At 36.4% G+C, this 20,579-nt stretch overlaps 1 non-coding gene across 1 annotated transcript; it reads right to left on the reverse strand.

Moving 5' to 3' along the window:
- Window positions 1–4,318: 4,318 nt before the first annotated feature.
- LOC141723234 (small nucleolar RNA R71) lies at window positions 4,319–4,425 on the reverse strand. The gene has a single exon (XR_012576220.1). It is a non-coding gene; the product is annotated as a small nucleolar RNA R71 (small nucleolar RNA).
- Between the last annotated feature and the right edge of the window lie 16,154 nt (window positions 4,426–20,579).

A 20,579-nucleotide genomic window follows, 5' to 3' on the forward strand; every position in this document is an offset into this window, starting at 1 on the left:
TTTCACCTTTTTATCTGATCCCCTCTTTTTCTTGTAGATCCACTTACATCCAATAGGTTTTATACCTTTGGGTGGTTCCATGAGATCCCAGACCTGATTAGAATACATAAATTCTATCTCATATTCCATTTCTTTCTGCCAAAGATCTGCATCTTTGTCTTGCAGTGCATCTTCGTATGTCCGGAGATCATCATCATGTTCACCAGAGACCAAGTCTGAAGACTCTCCTAAAAACATAAATCTATCCCGCTGTCGAACAACCCTCCCACTACGATGAGGCACTGGTGCGGTATCAGTGATAGGTTATGCATTTTGTTGTGGTTTTTCTACCTATACTATAGGTTTTTGGGTATTATATGTCCCTCCCACTAGTTCCTCTAAAATGATACTACTAATGGGTTTGTGATTCATTATATAGTCTTGCTCTCAGAATCTAGCATTGGTGATAATAATGACATCCCGATTCTTCGAACTATAAAATAAATAACCTTTCGTTCCCATGGGGGTAGCCTACAAATACCCTTACTTCTGTACGAGATTCTAACTTATTCGCATTCTTGTTCAGCATATGTGTTGGACAACCCCATATCCAAATATGTCTTAGACTCGGTTTGTCCCCGGTCCATAATTATAAGGGGTTTTAGGAACCGATTTAGAAGGTACGAGGTTCAGAACATAAGCTGCTGTTTCTAAGCATGTCCCCAAAATGACTTAGGTAAATCTGAATAACTCATCATCGATCTAACACTTTTTAAAAGAGTCTGGTTCCTTCTCTCTGCTACACCGTTCTGTTGGGGTGTGCCTGGTGTAGTTAATTAGGTTTTTATCCCATTCTCTGATAAATATTTCCTAAATTCTCCAAGCAAGTATTCGCCACCATGATCTGATCGTAGTGACTTGATACTTTTATTAAGTTGCTTCTCCGTTTTAGCTTTGTACTCTTTAAACTTCTCAAAGCACTCATACTTACGGCGTAACATATAAATGTACCCATATTTAGAATAAACGTCAATGAATGTGATGAAATACTCATAACCACCTCTTGCTTGGATATTCATGGGTCCACATAAATCAGTGTGAACCAATTCTAACACTTCTTTGGTTCTATTCCCTTTGTCTTGAAATGCCTATTAGTCATTTTACCTTCCAAGCAAGATTCACAAAATGGAAATGGCTCCACTGCCAATGAGCTTAAAGTCCCTTCTACTACCAGTCTTTGAATCCTACTTAGGTTAATATGACCCAATCTTAAGTGCCAAAGATATGTTTGGTTCAAACTAGAAGGTTCCTTTCTTTTAGTAGAGGTAGAAAACGTGTTGTTCAATTCCCTATATTGTAGTTGCAGTGTAGGTTGACTAGGATTAATTATTTACAAATTGTCTTGTAATGTACCGGAATATATAATTCCTTTATTCATCACAATAAAAATATTAAGATCCAAACAAACATTATAACCATCCATAGCAAGCTTAGAAAACGAAATCAGATTTCTTCTGAAAGAAGGTATATAAAGAAAATTGTTTAAAACCAAAATCCTATCAGAACCAAAAGATAAATAAATACTCCTACTACTTTCATAGCATCTCCCATGAACACGTATATCTCACCATCTCTAAGCATTCTGGATAGCTGAAATCCCTGCATAGAATTACAAACATGATCAAAGGCTCCTGTATCTACACACCAAGTGCTCGTAGATATAGCCTCTACATATGTTTCTGTAACTAGAGAAAGAGACATACCTGTATTGTTTGTCTTCCTAGGAAGAGGACAATCCTATTTCCAATGACCTGACTGATTGTACTTGAAGCACTTTTCCTTAGGCTTTTTCACACCACCTTGAACTCCCACTGCCTTCACATCTTTCTGTGTCTGAGCCTTTTTCTTCTTCTTTATAAATTTCGACTTAGATGAAGAATCTTTCTCGCCATATTCACTTGAACACTTTGCCGAAATAATCCTTCAGCTTCCTGAAGTTCTGTCAGGAGTTCCACGGTACTATACAACCTCTTGTTCATGTTGTAATTCAAGCAAAACGGCTCAAAACTTTTGGACAATCTCATAAGGATAATGTCAATCTGGGTTTCCCCGTCAATTTCAGCACCAAGGATCTCTATCTCATTCAGATGCGACATCATCTTAAGAACACCCCTTACAGGCGTTCCTTCATCCATCTGAGTGTTCATTAAAGCCATCATGGCTACTATTGAGTGGCATTTATGACACTTTATTACGCTCCGTCAAGCTTTGAATTGGTGCAATTGTACATAAGTTGTTGGTATTTTAATGTGCTTTATAGTGTTTTTGCATTTTTGGGCATTATCCAAGTAATCAGGTGAATTAGCATTGTTTTGGTGCTAATTTGGTGTTAGGGAGGTGTTGGAATAAAAGCTCTTAGAAAACCGGTTCGAATCAGCAAGGACAAATGAACAAGTCAGAAGTTGATCCAGGGAGTCAGCGCGCCCGCGCTGTGATAGCGCGCGGCCGCGCCCAAAGTCCAGAAGCTCAGCACGCCCGCGCTGGTCAAGCGCGCGGCCGCGCAGATCGAGAAAAGAAATCCTGATTCTATTATGCTTTTGATCCAGAAGACTTCTACTCTGTATGGGGATGCTATATATACATAAATAAGCTCGTTTTTTATAAAGTGATATACGAGAGCACAAGAAGAAGGCGTAAGAAGACCGTTTTAGCACAATTCAACCAAGGCGAAGAAGATCTAGTTTTAACTTGTGATTCTTTCTTTAAGTTATAACGTTGAATGCTAGTTTTCTTATTATTGAACATATACTCTTATTTTGTACTTTGTTTATTATTCGTTTATAAAGACTACGTTTATTATACCATGCTTTCATTGGAACCCACGTTGATGATGAGTCTGATTTTGGGCTAATCGTTATCGTGGGGTTCTAACGGATTTACTTATGGATTTCTTAAGTTGATTTATTTCGATGCCTTAGTGTGTGGTGATTGCATGATATCCTAGTATTGGTTGTGCTTATTCATCTTATGAGCATCGTGAACTTATAAAATAGTGTGTTAATTCTTAATGAAGCGAAAGTGAATTTAAGGGTTTAGAACTTGCATTGCTAGCATAGGTTCATGTGTTATTGTTATGCATGATTCGTAGGTAATTTTAACCATCTTACTTGCCCTATGTAATCACGATAGATAACTTGTGCATTAAACCGTTATGCTGTCAAATTTTATAGACATATAGGGTCTCAATATAATTGATATCTATTCAGCTTCTATCTCTTTTGTGGATGTCTGGTAGTATGATATTCGTGCAACGACAATTGGCGTTTATCAGTTTCATGTTATCTAATTAGTGTCATCACCATTACATGCTAAGCTTAAGAATAAAAAGGCTATTGAATGAAGTATCTAATGAAGTTAGAATTCCATGTTTGCCATATATATTAATTCAACAATTCTTATTCTCTTAGTTATAATTGTTAGGTTAAGTTAGTTATGAACAATCCCAATTTATTAATCGTCTTAGAATTGGATAATAACCATATCATTATTGCATTGGTGCATATTCTTGAAATAACCAAATAGTGTCCGTGGGAACAAATTTGATCTAAATCTTATACTAACTGCGAACGCGTATACTTACGTGTATTTTAGCGTGTGTTTAGCGACTAACAAGTTTTTAGCGCCGCTGCCGGGGACTCGGTGTTAATTTTTAGTTTATGTGTTTGTCATCAGTGGTCGTTAAAGTTCATTGACTCGTACATTGTTACTTATATGTTTCCTTATCTTATTTTAGGTACTCTAGCGAGCGTGTATGCATACGCGTTCGCGGGCTCGTAAGAGAACTATAGATCAAGCCGAGGAAGAAGCTGTAGTGGTTCGAAGGGAAGTTGTGGAGGACAAAGAGAAGGTAGAAGAAGAAAAGAAAATTGAGGAACTATTTTTAGTAGTGATGGGAGATCAAGCAGAAATTCCTAAGGCTTTGATGGACTATTCTAAGCCTAAGATCAATGATATTCAGTCAAGCATCATCAGACCAGCCATCTCGGCTAACACTTTTGAGATCAAGTCAAGCACGATTCAGATGATACAGAACTCAGTTCAGTTTGGGGGTTCTCCTACATAAGACCCCAACATGCACATCAGGGATTTTATCGAGATCTGCGATACTTTCAAGTTCAATGGTGTGACTGAAGATGCTATTAAACTGCGACTGTTCCCATTCTCTCTGAGGAATAAAGCAAAGTGTTGGTTACATTCTCTACCACCAGGGTCTATCACTACTTGGGAAGATCTTGCTCAAAGGTTTCTCACTAAATTCTTCCATATGGCGAAGACTGCTGCAATCAGGAATGCTCTTACTCAGTTTGCTCGGCAAACTGGAGAATCTCTGTGTGAGGCTTGGGATCGATATAAGGAGATGCTAAGGATGTGCCCATACCATGGCATGCCTGATTGGATGATTATAAACTGTTTCTACAATGGATTGGGTGCTACTTCTAGACCCATGCTCGCTGCAGCATCAGGAGGAGCCTTGTGGGCTTTGAGCTATAATGAAGCTTATTAATTAATTGAACTGATGGCTGCTAATGAATACCAGAATCCTTCCCAGAGACTAACTTAGGGAAAAGTAGCAGAAATTCTGGAGTTGGATGCAGCAACTATTATAGCTGCCCAACTTAATGCTTTGACGATAAAGGTGGACAGTTTGGCTAATTATGGAGTTAATCATATCTCTTGTGTCTGTGAGCTTTGTGTTGGTGCCTATAAAACTGACCAGTGTGCTATTTCTAGTGAATCAGCTCAGTTTGTGAGCAACTTTCGGCGATCACAACAACCTGTGCCAGCTACCTATCATCCTAACAACCACAATCATCCTAATTTTAGCTGGAGCAACACTTAGAATGCGGTTCAACAGCCTTATCAGCAGTACCCAACAAACAGTACAAACCTCTTGGTTTTTAGCATCCGTAATATGCACCAAGACAGCAACTTCAGCTACAATAAACTAACAAAAAATCTGAATTAGAGGAGTTGGGGCTTATGTGCAAAAGCCAGGTTGTTTCTATCAAGACCTTGGAAAATCAAATTGGACAAATTGCCAATGCCTTGCTAAATCATCAACCGGGTACACTATCTAGTGACACTGAAGTACCAGGATAGAGGGAAGCTAAGGAGCAGGTGAAGCCAATCACTTTGAGGTCTGGGAAGGTTGAGAATACCGAACAAACTCAAGTTTTGGAGGAAGAAGCTGGGGCTGAAGAAGTAGAGCAGCGGGAAGCAGAAGTGGAACCAAGGAAGACTACTGTTGAGCACACTCCTCCTGAGGGTAATACGGGGAAGAAACAGATCTATCCTCCACCGCCTTTTCCTAAGCAAATGCAGAAGAAAAAGCTGGATAAGCAATTTGAGAAGTTTTTGGAGGTGTTCAAGAAACTTCATTTTTAACATACCTTTCGCTGAGGCTCTTGAGAAGATGCCTAGTTACGCAAAGTTTATGAAAGGTATTCTATCTCAGAAGGTAAAGCTTGATGACTTATAAATTGTTGCTCTCACGGAAGAATGCAGTGCTGTGCTACAACAGAAGTTGCCTCCAAAGCTAAAAGATCCTGGAAGCTGAAAGAGATATGTCCTAAGTCCAATCATGTATGAGGATTTAGGAATAACTTTTATGTAATCTGTTTTAATTTCATTGATATTAATAAAAGACTTATTTTGTTTTTATTGCGAGCTCTATCTATTTAAATGTTTAAATAAGATATACCACAGTTTAGAGTAAAGCTTTTTATGGATTGTGATGAGATCATAATAATGTGACATAAAAGACGATAACTCTAAACTTAAATAGTTCCTGGTCGTAGGATTACTAACTGGTAATTAATAATACGCAAAGATCGGTACATACTATGCTTGCTTCATTATGAAGGATGTCTGTTCTCATAGACATTTGTGTGGTGACACTATAGCTAGTATGTAGGTGCTTATTATAGAATAAGTTCACTGAACATGACTTACACAGCTGAACAACTGATGGAGTTCACTCACGTGTCAGCAGTTGTTCACATAGTGATAGTTGTACAAGTATCCTTAGACTTGAGGTCATCATAGTCATCTTGTGTACACTGAACTATGCTTTGGTTTAGTTCTTAGTCTCAAGGGATAATTATAAGGGCTCTACCGGGTATAGGAATTTGTACACGAAGATAGTGTATGATCAATAAAGGTTCTACCCCTTCCAGTGTAGGAAGAGAATGTTCAATGATGATCCACTTATGTTAGTTCAGGAATCTCTGGCCAGAGTGAATGAAATTAGAAAGGAGTTTCTAATTTACATTAAATAGAATTAAGCATAGTGAATGGGAAAACAAGTGATTAAATAAGATAGGCTTGACAAAAGTTCCATGCCTTGTATTTAATCGTGACATTGCAGGGTAGAAGGAATTAATTGTACGGTAACTACTCACTGAATAGGTTCTTGGTATTCTAAGCAGTGAATTCGTATTATCTGGATAGTCCCGATATGCTGAGAAGTATCACTCACGATGTAGAATAAATATGATTAATTAATTAATCATATTTAATAAATTAGAGAATTTATATAAATAATGATAAAATAGTTTTATTATTATTTATTTCTACTACCGGCTTAATATTGAACCTAGAGGGTCACACCATAAAAGAGAATGATTTAATGGTGGAAAAATTAATAATAATGGCTGATAATTATTTATTTATGAAATAAATAATTAATTGGAAAATTTAATAATTGATTAAATGAGATTTAATTGATTATAAATTAATTAAGAAAAAGTTCTTAATATTATTAATTAAGAATTTAATTTTTGGAAATTAAATCAAGTGAGAGAATTATTTCTAAAGTGTTTAGAAAAAGGATTAATAATTAAAAGGTGTTTTAATTATTAGTGAGAATAATAAAGGGTTAATAATAATAATATTTTATGGAAAAAATTTCAGCTGAAATTTTTTCCTGTAAATATACTATTATAGACCCTATTTTTGCCTCAACCAAAAAGATTTACAAAACCCTAATTCTCTCCATCTCCTCCTCCTTCACACTTGAGGAGCAGCTGATAAGGATCTCCGTTTATCATTTTTGGATCGCCATTAAAGACCTCCATCTTTCCATTAACGTAAAGCTTCTTAAGGTAAACATATTGAACTACAAATTAAATATTATTTTTCGCATGGATCCTGCGGAGGGTTTTGGTTTTGCGAAAAGTTTTTAAATTTATATTTTCGCTGCGTTTATGCGCTAAAAACCCTTCAATGGCATCAGAGCTACTTGCGAAAAGTTTTTAATTCATTTATGTTTTAACTGTTTTCGATATATGAGCATGTACGTGATTCGCCATGATTTGATGTTGATATAATATGCTTATATATGTATGGTTTTTAATATATGATATTCATGTCAGTTGTATAATCATAAGATGATTATGTAATCTATATATATACTGATATATACATGATTTATGCTTGTTTAAATTATAAGAATCATATTAGATACGGATTCTGAATTGGCTGCTACAGATTTGCTGAAATCTGGGTCTGGTGTCCGATTTACGCAAACAAATACCCTATTCCATAGGTAAACAAGCGTATGAACAAAACTGATAGCTAAATCTATCAACGACTCGTCTGTAAGGCGTTTGACGTCGTTTACTGCCCGTAAACAGTGATTCTTGTTTTTCTTATTTGATTCTGATTTTTCTGATTTTTGTCATATTTTCTTTTTATGATTAGATCATGGATAATATGATATGTTAAGATCAGATTATGTGTTTCAACATGCTTTTATGTGTTGTATGAGCATGGTGGATGGTTATGGCCTTTTCGACCTTAGTGTAATGGTTTTGGTTTTGGTTTTAAATACGACTTGCATGTCGTCAATCTTTGTAATCATAAATCTCGAATGTAACTCGAGTTATTCTTATAAGTTCATTAGATTAGTTTTACTTTCAATCATGTAATGTAATTGAAGACTCAAGAAGGCTATCCAATGGAGGTGATACAAAGAAGAAGACGAGGCATACAACAAGTCTAAACAAAGAAGAAGACTTATGTAATAAGTAGTTGTATTTATTTCCATCACCATATTAGATTGACCTTGATCTTTATCAAGAGCTTGATAAAGATCACATAGGATGGGGCCATAACCAAACACATTTACTTTATTACACTTTACATTTACTTGTTTATTTAATTTTATATATGAGATATATGCCTATGTTTACCATGCGATGATAGATTTATGTGAACTTAAATCAATATAAGGCGTGCTCTAGAAAATCTAGAATAGGAATCGTTTCTTGCCTTAACAATAAATATTATGAATACGATCATGAGATTCTTGTGTTTATGAAATACATAATTGAATATGAATTTTCAATATTGAGAGAAAGGATGATTCTGTCAACAACAGATTTCTATATGTAAGAAAGGGTTATTAAGTGACGCCTCTTGACAATGCTCCACCCGATCTGGGAATCATCTGATTATCGATTATTGATTTGAAATATTTAATTTAAAAGGAAGAATCTCTTTATCATATGATTAAGATTGTAACGTAATATAATCCCTCTAAAATTAAATAATATCAAGTAGTAATTGGCCAATGTCACAACGGGCTTGTGTCGGTCATAGCCTTCCAACATGGTAGAAAGTGGTTCTTATTTTTAAATCATTGTTGTTTCGTGCTACAGCCGAGGGCTTTGATTTCGAAATAAGAAATACTTGTCTATTACATAAAGATGTTTATATTGAATTAGAATCTAAAGGTCGGTACGTGCTACAGCCGTGGGCCGTTGGAGACTGATTCAATTGTACGAAATGTTGGGTTAGACTTGACATAGAATATTGAGTTTGTTGTGCCACAGCCGTGACTCAATTATTCAAGAGGCTAAACTTATATTAGGGAATAACATAAGATGTAATTGACAAGAGTTGTCTGCCTATTGAACATCACATGACATTTCGTGCCATAGCCGAGGTTGTGTGATGGAATGTAGGATCCCTATTCCCACTAGCATTATGAATGCTTAATTTTCACTTAGGGGGTTGAAAGAATTAGATAAACTAGTGGGAGACACTTATGAATAAAGACCCGATTCATATAGTGTTGTGAAATGAAATTGAATATTTTTTAAGTGTTGTTATGTGTTTATCATTTACAGATTTACTATATTCGTCATGTCTTCTGCACTATCACTCCGGAGCATACTAGATGCTCACAAGTTGACTGGTCCTAATTTAGCTGTTGGTTTTCACTGTAACAAGTTGGGGCACTGGAAGAGGAACTGCAAGGTTTACCTTGCAGAATTGAAGAAGAAGAAGAAGGGTAGTAAGAGTACCGCTTCTGATTCAGGCATGTTCATGATCGAAGTTAATATGTTAGTAGGTTAAATTTCTACTAGGCTATTAGATATCGCCTGTGGTTCTTATATTTGCAATTTGTTGCAAGGACTAAAGGGAAGTAGGACTCTTGAAAAAGATGAGGTGATTCTACGTATGGGCAATGAAGCAAGGGTTGCGGCCATATCTGTAGGATCATTTAGTTTACATATGCCTACGGGAAAGACTATTATTTTGAATAATTGTTATTACGTTCCCTCTATTGTGAGGAATATTGTTTCTATTCCTATGTTGGATGAGGATGGTTTTTCATTTATTATTAAGAATCATGAATGTTCAATCCTTAGAGATAATGTTCTTTTTTGGACGTGGCATTTTAAATAATGGTCTGTATGTAATCTGACGTAGAGCATGACTTACTTCAGATTGAACAAACTAATAAAAGAAAATGAGATGATGAAAATCTGACCTATTTATGGCACTGTAGGCTAGGTCATATTAGTGAAAATATACTGCGGACATTGCATAAGGAAGGGTTACTTGACCCCTTTGATTTTGAATCATATCCTACATGCGAGTCTTGTCTATTGGGTAAAATGACCAAATCTCCATTTAGTGGACATGGAGAGAGGGCTGCAGATTTGCTATGATTGGTACACACAGATGTATGTGGACCAATATCTACGCAAGCCATGGGTAGATTTTCGTACTTCATTACTTTCATAGATGATAGATCTAGATTCGGATATGTGTATTTGATGAAACACAAGTCTGAAGCCTTTGAAAAGTTCAAAGAATATAAACGTGAAGTGGAGAAACAAACCAAACACAGTATTATAACTCTTCGATCAGATCGAGGTGGTGAATACTTGAATGGAGAGTTTCTAGATTATCTCAAAGAAAATGGTATAGTCTCCTAGTGGACTCCTCCATATACTCCACAGTTAAATGGGGTATCTGAAAGGAGAAATCAAACTTTGTTAGACATGGTTCGGTCCATGATGAGCTATGCGAATCTTCCAGTATTCCTATGGGGTTATGCATTGGAAACCTCAGCATATTTACTGAATAAGGTGCCTTCCAAATTTGTTCCTCAAACACCATATGAGATATGGAAAGAAAGGAAACTGAGTCTTAAACACGTTAAGATTTGGGGATGTCCAGCTTATGTCAAGAAAGTTGACCCAGATAAGCTGGAATCTCGATCCGTAAAATGTAATTTTATGGGATATCTTAAAGAGACTTTGGGGTATTACTTTTACACCAATCATCGGGTGTTTGTCTCCAGACATGCTACCTTCTTGGAAAAGGAGTTTATCCTTGAAGGAAACAGTGGGAGCAAAATTGAACTTGATGAAGTTCAAGAAGCACAAACTACTACGGATCAAGTGGAAACACCTGTTTAGACTGAACAACCTTCTGTGGAACAGCCCATTCGTAGGATAGGGAGAGTGTCTCGCCAACCTGAGAGGTATTATGGCCTTGTCATTGAGAATGCAATGAGTTGTCAATCATTGATGAAGACAACCCTGTGACCTATAATGAGGCTATGAGTAGTATTGACTCAGAGAAATGGCATAGTGCCATGAAATCCGAAATGGAATCTATGTATACCAACCAAGTATGGACTCTGGTTGAGGCGCCTGAAGGTGTTAAGCCTATTGGGTGCAAGTGGGTATACAAAAGAGAGATTGGAGCAGATGGCCAGGTGGAGACCTATAAGGCCAGGCTCGTGGCAAAAGGATTCAAACAAAGGCAAGGGATTGACTTTGATGAAACTTTTTACCTGTAGCCCTGTTAAAATCAATTCCGATTTTGCTTGCGATTGCTGCTTACTACGACTATGAGATCTGGCAAATGAACGTGAAAACGGCCTTCCTCAATGGGGAACTTGAGGAGGAAGTGTATATGACACAGCCAGAGGGTTTTCTTTCCAAGGGAAATGAACATCAAGTGTATAAGCTGTTGCGAACCATATATGGTTTAAGGCAAGCTTCTCGTAGATCGAACATCCGTTTTGATGAGATAATCAAAGAGTTTAGTTTTATCAAAAACATAGATGAACCATGTGTCTACAAAAAGTTTAGTGGGAGCACGGTAACAGTTCTTGTATTGTATGTGGATGACATACTTCTTATAGGAAATGATATACCGATGCTACAATCAGTCAAAGTATGGCTATCAAAGAAATTCACCATGAAGGACTTGGGAGAAGCATCCTACATTCTCAGTATGAAGATCTATAGAGATAGATCTAGAAGAATGATAGGTCTTACCCAGGGTACATACATCCAGAAAGTGCTTAAAAGGTTTAGCATGGAAAACTTCAAAAGAGGTCTCATACCGATGAGCCATGGAGTGTCCCTTTCCGAAAAAATGTCTCCTAAGACACCTGAGGAAAGAGAGTGTATGAGTAAGATTCCTTATGCTTCAGCAATAAGATCTATCATGTACGCGATGTTGTGTACAAGGCCTGATGTTGCTTATTCAATTAGTGTGACGAGCAGATATTAGTCCAATCCAGATGAAGACCACTGGAAAGCAGTGAAAAACATCCTTAAGTACTTGCGAAGGGCTCAGGACATTTTTCTTGTTTTTGGTGGTGAATCTGAGTTGAAAATAGAGGGTTATACTGACTCTAGTTTTCAATCATAAAGTGATAGCAAATTCATGTCAGGGTACGTGTTTACTCTGAATGGTGGTGCAATTCATATTGTTGAAAGAGGAGATGTCAACGTCGAGAGAGTTGACACACATAACAACGTAGCAGACCCACTCACAAAGCCACTTTCTCAGAGTCACTTTGATCATCATAAAGACAAGATGGGTATTAGATACTAGAGTGATTGGCTTTAGTACAAGTGGGAGATTAAAAGAGATATGTCCTAAGTCCAATCATGTATGAGGATTTAGGAATAACTTTTATGTAATCTGTTTTGATTTCATTGATATTAATAAAAGACTTATTTTGTTTTTATTGCGGGCTCTATCTATTTAAATGTTTAAATAAGATATACCACAGTTTAGAGTAAAGCTTTTTTATGGATTGTGATGAGATCATAATAATGAGACCTAAAAGATGATAACTCTAAACTTAAATAGTTCCTGGTCGTAGGATTACTAACTGGTAATTAATAATCCGCAAAGATCGGTACATACTATGCTTGCTTCATTATGAAGGATGTCTGTTCTCATAGACATTTGTGTGGTGACACTATAGCTAGTATGTAGATGCTTATTATAGAATAAGTTCACTGAGCATGACTCACACAACTGAACAACTGATGGAGTTCACTCACGTGTCAGCAGTTGTTCACATAGTGATAGTTGTACAAGTATCCTTAGACTTGAGGTCATCATAGTCATCTTGTGTACACTGAACTATGCTTTGGTTTAGTTCTTAGTCTCAAGGAACAATTATAAGGGCTCTACTGGGTATAGGAATTTATACACGAAGATATTGTATGATCAATAAAGGATCTACCCCTTCAAGTGTAGGAAGAGAATGTTCAATGATGATCCACTTATGTTAGTTCAGGAATCTCTGACCAGAGTGAATGAAATTAGAAAGGGGTTTCTAATTTACATTAAATAGAACTAAGCATAGTCAATGGGAAAGCAAGTGACTAAATAAGATAGGCTTGACACAAGTTCCATGCCTTGTATTTAATCGTGACATTGCAGGGTAGAAGGAATTAATTGTACGGTAACTACTCGCTGGATAGGTTCTTGGTATTCTAAGCAGTGAATTCGTATTATCCGGATAGTCGCGATATGCTGAGAAGTATCCCTCACGATTTAGAATAAATATGATTAATTAATTAATCATATTTAATGAATTAGAGAATTTATATAAATAATGATAAAATAGTTTTATTATTATTTATTTCTACTACCGGCTTAATATTGAACCTACAGGGTCACACCATAAAAGAGAATGATTTAATGGTGGAGAAATTAATTAATAATGGCTGATAATTATTTATTTATGAAATAAATTATTAATTGGAAAATTTAATAATTGATTAAATGAGATTTAATTGATTATAAATTAATTAAGAAAAAGTTCCTAATATTATTAATTAAGAATTTAATTTTTGGAAATTAAATCAAGTGAGAGAATTATTTCTAAAGTGTTTAGAAAAAGGATTAATAATTAAAAGGTGTTTTAATTATTAGTGAGAATAATAAAGGGTTAATAATAATAATATTTTATGGGAAAATTTTCAGCTGAAAATTTTGCCTATAAATATACTATTATAGACCCTATTTTTGCCTTAACCAAAAAGATTTACAAAACCCTAATTCTCTCCATCTCCTCCTCCTTCATTACATCGTTTTCTTGGTGGATACCGGTGGAGTGCTTCACACTTGAGGAGCAGCTGATAAGGATCTCCGTTCATCATTTTTGGATCACCATTAAAGACCTCCATTTTTCCATTAACGTAAAGCTTCTTAAGGTAAACATACTGAACTACGAATTAAATATTATTTTTCGCATGGATCCTGCGGAGGGTTTCAGTTTTTGTTAAGATTTAAATTTACGTTTTCGCTGCGTTTATGTGCTAAAAACCCTTCAGAAGCTTCACTATTCCGTGTACTATTGGAAAAGTGTATTTCGACATAAGCTTATGTGACTTGGGAGCTAGCATCAATCTAATGCCTTTGTCAATATTCAAGAAGTTGAACTTGCCTGATCCAAAACCGACTTATATGACTTTGCAGTTGGCCGATCGTTCAATTACATATCCTCGAGGTATTGTGGAGGATGTCTTGGTCAAGGTTGATAAACTCATCTTCCCTGCTGAATTCGTAATTCTTGATTTCGAGGAGGATAACAAGATTCCCATAATCTTGGGAAGACCTTTTTTGGCTACTGGCCGAACCTTGATAGATGTGTAGAAGGGTGAGCTTATAATGCGAGTGTTGGATTATGATGTGACTTTAAATGTGTTCAATGCTATGAAATTTCCTACGGAAAATGAGGAGTGCTTAAAGGTGGAGTTGGTCGATTATGTGGTGACTTCATAAGTTATGATGCCTTAGAGAAGGCCTTGTTGGGGAATTCAGATAGTGAAGATGACGAAGGTTAAGAGAAATTGCAAAATCTGAATGCGTCTCCTTGGAAGAGGAAGATTGATATGTCTTTTAAATCTCTTAGAATGGAGGAATTAAACAAAGTTCCTAAATGCCTTAAGCCATCTATTGAGGAAGCTCCTACTCTTGAGCTTAAGCCTTTACCTGAACATTTGAGGTATGCTTTTTTAGGTGATGCATCTACTCTACCTGTGATTATTGCATCTGACCTTTTAGGTAGCGATGAGGAGAAGCTTTTGAGGATTTTAAGAGAGTACAAATCGGCAATCAGGTGGACCATAGCAGATATTAAGGGAATCAGCCCTTCATATTGCATGCATAAAATTCTGCTAGAGGAAGGTAGCAAGCCCACGGTTGAGCAGCAAATAAGACTTAATCCAACTATGAAGGAAGTAGTGAAGAAGGAAATTCTTAAGTGGCTGGATGCAGGGATTATCTATCCCATCTCTGACAGTTCTTGGGTGAGTCCAGTTCAGTGTGTACTAAAGAAAGGAGGTATCGCAGTTGTGGCTATGAGAAGAATGAGCTCATTCCTACTCGAACAGTCACGGGATGGAGAGTTTGTATGGACTACATGAAGCTGAACAAGGCCACTAGGAAGTATCACTTCCCTCTGCCTTTCATTGACCAGATGCTCGACAGATTGGTTGGTCACGAGTACTACTATCTTCTGGATGGCTATTCGGGTTATAATCAGATTTGTATCGCTCCAGAAGATCAGGAAAAAACTACCTTCACTTGTTCATTTGGTACTTTCGCCTTCAGACGAGTTTCTTTTGGTTTGTGTGGTGCACCAGCCACATTTCAAAGATGTATGGACCATCTTTTCTGATATGATTTGCCAGAATGTGGAGGTGTTCATGGACAACTTCTTTGTATTTGGCGATTCTTTTGATAAATGCTTGCAGAATCTTGGACATGTTCTCAAGAGCTGTGTTGAGACCAAATTGGTTCTCTATTGGGAGAAATGTCACTTTATGGTGCGACAGGGTATTATTCTCGGGCACAAGGTTTCTAGTGTGTTGAGGTGGACAAAGCCAAGGTGGGGGTCATTGAAAATCTTCCTCCACCAATTTCTGTTAAGGAAATTCACAGTTTCCTTGGGCATGCGGGTTTCTGTAGGCGTTTCATCAAGGACTTCTCTAAGATTTCTGTTAGTCCCTTAATAATGCAACAAGAATTAGAGAGGGGGGTTGAATGGAATTCTTGAAACTTTTTCTTGGTTTAAAAATTGTTCTACCTTAACAATATATAACTCTGTGAATTGATTTGCAAAGTGCGGAATGATAACTTGAAATGAGTCAAAACACAAGTATTTAAAAACACAAGTATTTAAAAACTTTCTGGTGGATTAGAATGTATCCACCAGAGATATATATTATATATCAAGAGAACCCTGTGTAGCAATAAAAGCTCACAGCTACTTACAAATGAACAACTAAGATTACAGAGAAATGCTACGGGTGCAGCTTACAAATGTTTCTCTCTAAAAATGTTCTTAGTCTTGTTGTTTTTCTATTTGCTACTTCTTGGTTTATATATCACCAAGATTACAAAGTAATAAGATAAGATAATAAAACAAAACCTATCAAGTCTAATACTATGCTGCTTCATTACTCTATTCCAGCATCTTTGAATATCTTCATCATAGCAAGGAAATGGCAATGCTTCTTTGTTCTCTAAAACCCAGTTGAATAGGCTTCCACATTCCATTTACATACACTCAACGCATGTGACTGTGTTGTCACTGTCAATAGATGTTTGAATTCTTTATCCATCAGGTTCATGATCATCCGTCGAGTGGCATTATTGTTTATCCGCCAGGTAGCTTTCTAGCACTTGAATTCATTTCATTTATGCAGAATTACAAGACATCATCCATGTACAATTAATCAACCTATTGTGCATATCTAGTTAAAGTCAACATGACTTGAGTACTACTTACAGAATCTAAATAATGTGTATGCGGAAATGTGCTACAGACTTATTGTTACACAAGCTACTCACTCGATGGATAATAAATCATCATCCGTCGGGACTATATTGAGTCATTCGTCGGGACTACAATCCTTACCCGTCGAATGCTACATTTTTCACTTAGTAAATTCTACTAAGGTGTTTTGTTAATGAACATCAAGTTCACAACATATTCACAACAATCTCCCCCAATTTATGTCTACTGGAATTGTAGCAATAAATTAAGAGAAACTTTATGAAAACAAAACACCCTAAAAATACAACTTTAAAAGAAAGTAGATAAAACTGTAAAGTGCTTCAATTAACAAAATGTACAAAGATTTGCTCATAGTCATTTTCAAGGTGCTCCTCTAGCCTGAGCAGATTTATCTAATTCCTTGAAAGTCTGGATCTCTTTCCAAGCTTTCTGTTGTTTTCTTCTATCTGATTTTGAAGCTGTCTGTGGAATTCCAGTTCATCAGATTCTGAGAGATTTAACTTTTCTTGCATCTCCAAAAGAGTCTCATTGCTAGAGATGCTCAATTGATCTTCTAATCTGAAAAATCTTCTAACTCCTTTGTCATCCATGAACTCCATCAGCCAGTAGGGCCTTAAATGCACTCTACTTCCGGTGTAAGGAATAGTTAGAGTCTTTGGGAGTGCATCTTTAGCTCTAATACTCCTCAGTTCTTCAATCTTCTTTAGAACCAGTCTTTTTGCAGTTACATTGAATCCAAAGTTCTTATTGAATGATGAATAAACCTTTATCAGTACAGCTTGGCTTTCTTGAAGGATCCTATGAAGTGGCCATTGAATCTCCTTTCCTCCCTTGTACTTGAAAACTAACCTTTCAGGTAGATTCCTGTAGGCATCAATCCCTCTCACTTCTTCTAGTTCATCTAGATAGAGATTTAGATCATGGAATTCCTTCATGTCACACAAGTACATGTAATCTTCCTTGTTGACTTTGGATTGTGCTTTAGTTAGGATTTGAGAGGTGACAATTTCACTTTCTTGACTGCTCTTGACTTTGTTCTCTTTGGCTTGTTAAAGATTGGAAAATTAAATTCAGGAATTGGTAAGCTCTACCTGTCTATTGGTTCATCCTTAGGAACAATAGGTTTACCATCAATGTTCCTGTAAGGATCCACCACTTTAATGTCTTCAAATACCACAGAGGGTTTTGATGCTTGAGTTGTAGTTTGAGTGGATTCCTTGGAAAACCGATCCTCCAATTCCTCATCAACAAAGTCCAATTTCCTTTTGGTTCTTTTGGCCAATTCCTTGTATCCTTGAGGTTTCTTCTGTTGGGGTTCAACTTGCTTATTTGGATCTTGAGATTTAGTGATTTCAGATGGCTGAACAGGAATTTGTTGTGTTGGTTTCACAACTTGTAGCTTGGCCAAGATAGCAGCTTGCTCTTTCTTTTGTTTAGCCTTTTTGGCATCTAGAATAGCTTGCTTCTTTTCTTGCTTCAATCTTGCCTTTTCTTCTCTCTTTGCTTGAGCAAATTGAGGATGTCCAACCACCACACAAATTTCTTTCCCATTTCTAAAAACTTTAGCAATTCTCCTTTTTAAGGCTGAATCAGCTGGATCCTTGTAGAAAGCAATTGATCTTGACAGAAGCTTCTTCTCATCAGGCTTAGGTGTCTCATACACTGTATCCAAAGGGTTCTTTAATGATGATTTTGGATAGTTCACCCTTGGCTTCAGAATTATTTCATCATTTAGAGATTTGATGCAGGATGGCTGTCCTCTTTCCAGATAGTTCATGATCATTTCATTCACAGAAATCTGCTTGACTTGAGAGTGATGAATGGCTGACTTTTCTGGCTTCTTTACTAGCCCAAACTTCTTTTGTATGTCCTCATCAATTTTCTCCCAGTTGATTGGCTTCAACTGCTCCTTTTCAGCTTCCCTTAAATTGGTTGTTGCTTCATTTATCAGATCAATGTTGTCTGTAACTGGTGGCTTGGTGAAAGCAATTGTAGGAACAATTACTTTACTGATTTGAATGTTAAGCTTCTCCCCCTCACTTGGTCCTTTCTCCCACTTTTTGTTATCATCAAGTTGAGTAGATGAGGAGGTTTGTGCAGCCACCAGTTTCTGAAGCAATCTGTCTGTTGAGCTTGATGCAGATGAATGGATGTTAGAGATACTTCTATAGTTGACATTCTTGTATCCAAGGCATCTATCTTTGTGGCAAGATCAGAATTTTTCCTGAGTTGTCTCTTGATACTTCTATAACTAATGATTTTGGATGTGACTCCACATTTATTGGAGCCACATCAAGCTGAATTTGTGAAGGTGCAGTGACTGTGTCTTTAGCACCAGTTTGCACTGTGTGTGAACCCTGTGCATCCCCAAAGGTTTTGGATTTCTTTTTCTGGCACAAGTTTGGGGTGAGCTAGTGTCCCTTACCCTTTTGACCTGTGCTCTTGGTTGAGAGCTTTGTTCAATAGTCACATCCTTTTGGCATGATGCAACTTGAAATGAGCTTTTATCCTTATTAATCACTGCAGTTTGTTGGTAAACTACAGTGTCGCTAGGCTGGGAACCACTCAACTCTCCATCCTTATCCTTAGGGTTTCTTTTATGTTCACCCTGTCCCTCACCTACCTTACCCACCTTCACACTCCCCTCTTTGGTTTTGTTGGATTTTGCAACTGGCATCTTTTGAGAGATACTAGAGGGGGCTTTCTTTGATTTGGATTTTGAATTATTTGATGATTTAGTAGCTTGGGTAGGCAATTATTGGGTCACTGACACAGTTGCCATAGCTACACCAGAATTCAAAGAAATCTTAGAGGTTTGAAGAGTAGGGATAGATGAACTTACCTCACTTACCTGAGGTGCTTCCATTACAGGGAAATAGAAGAATGGGACCTCCTTGTGATGGTTTGCCCTGTTTAAATCTGCAATAATTCTTCTCTCTTGAACCCAACAATCTAATTTGTTGTTTGGGTTCTCAAGTACAATTTCCTAAGAGAGGTGGTTAGCTAACATCATGAAAAATCTATCATAATAAACATTTTTACCCCTCTTATTTAACTCCCCTAATTTAAACCCCAACTCAAACAAAACAAGATCACTAAAATTAAAGAACTTATCTGTAACTAGCATGTAGAGCATGTTAAGCATAAAAATATTGACATAATCAAAATTACTGATTTTACCAGCAAAGACCTTGGTAACTACATCACACATAAAACTCCATTTTTTCCTAAGACCCAATCTCCTAATATCACTTAACTTAGAAGTAGAGAGTGCATAGTTCATGGAATTAAGCATATTAACAATATCAGTATCTGTGTGTGGTGAGGTCACAGTATTATCGGGAATTTTGAAACATGCTTTAATAACATCACTATTGATACAGAATTCCTTACCTTTAATAATGAGTGTGATGGTATTATCAGTAGAGTTGTATGTAGCAGTCGTCCACATCTCTTCAACAACCTCACAGAAGATAGTGGGTGATTCTAGCATTACATAGCTGAGTTTACAGTTCTTCACAAAATCCATCATTTTGTGGTAGTCACTTGAATGTTGAATCCCCTTATTTACCAGAGCCGTGAAGTTGTTCTTCTCATAGATGTATCCAGTTTGTGACATGATCTTGACTACTGGTGCCATTGTTAGAGAGTGGAAATTGCAGAGATAGAGATGATAGTTGCTTTTGAGAGAAAGAATTTAGACAAGATAATTTGAGAATGATAAAATAAAAGCAATGGAAATGAAATAAGCTTTTATACTATCTCAAAAATAACTGTCAAAAATAATAAAGTAAAATAAAGTAACCAATGAAAATTGCCCAAAATAGCCGTTTAAAAATAAAATGTAAAAATTCCATCAATTATCCGTCGAGTTATGCTTACAAACTGTAAGTATACTCGATGGATAATGTTCATGAAATTAACGGCTAAGATTAAGGCAATTCGATGGATGAGGATAAACTGTTATCCGTCGAGTTATAAAATATTCCATAAAAATAATTGATTTTTATTTATAAACAGTATTACGACGGATGATCAAACTTGATGGATAAAGATCATCCATCGAGATATAAATTTTGACTTAGCCAAAATTCCATCTAAGACTGAAAAATCAATTAAATTTCTGGCTGCATAACAACTTGCAAATTATCTGAAAAGATTTAAGAATAATTAAGCATAC

Source organism: Apium graveolens, chromosome 4, assembly GCF_009905375.1.
Source record: "Apium graveolens cultivar Ventura chromosome 4, ASM990537v1, whole genome shotgun sequence".
NCBI lineage: Eukaryota > Viridiplantae > Streptophyta > Magnoliopsida > Apiales > Apiaceae > Apium > Apium graveolens.